This window comes from Lycium ferocissimum, chromosome 2 (genome assembly GCF_029784015.1).
Source record: "Lycium ferocissimum isolate CSIRO_LF1 chromosome 2, AGI_CSIRO_Lferr_CH_V1, whole genome shotgun sequence".
In the NCBI taxonomy this organism is placed as follows: Eukaryota; Viridiplantae; Streptophyta; class Magnoliopsida; order Solanales; family Solanaceae; genus Lycium; species Lycium ferocissimum.
Window position 1 is genome coordinate 141,429 of NC_081343.1, and position 429 is coordinate 141,857.

Sequence of the window (429 nt, forward strand, 5' to 3'; positions counted from 1 at the left end):
ACAACGTAGTTCATGCTCTTGTTGCTGAGGATAGTGGGGATGAATCGGATCATGTCTCTAATACCCAACGTTGACTTTTTTGATTCTTATACTTTTGGATTGTAATATTGCTATGTTTTCTTGGATATGTATATTTTTTTTTATGATAGTTTTAATTCGAATTAGATGTACTTTTGAAGGTGAATTTGATTGTAGGAAGTAGTTTATGGATGTTTAACTTTACGATGTTTAAGTGTTTGAATGTAGAAAGTAGTTTATGGTTGTTTAACTTTACGATGTTTAAGTGTTTGAATGTAGTTTTAAGGATATTTAGAAGTACTTTAAATTGAAACTTGAGGTTGAATTTGATTTTAGAATGTGAAGTTTATGATTGTAGAAGTACTTTGATGAATTGGACGTGTTGATGAATTGCATTGTTGATTTGGTTGA

The 429-nt window shown here is 29.6% G+C and overlaps 1 long non-coding RNA gene across 1 annotated transcript; it reads left to right on the forward strand.

Moving 5' to 3' along the window:
* LOC132032460 (uncharacterized) lies at positions 1–429 on the forward strand. Its single transcript, XR_009408449.1, has 2 exons — positions 1–69; positions 247–429. It is a non-coding gene; the product is annotated as an uncharacterized LOC132032460 (long non-coding RNA).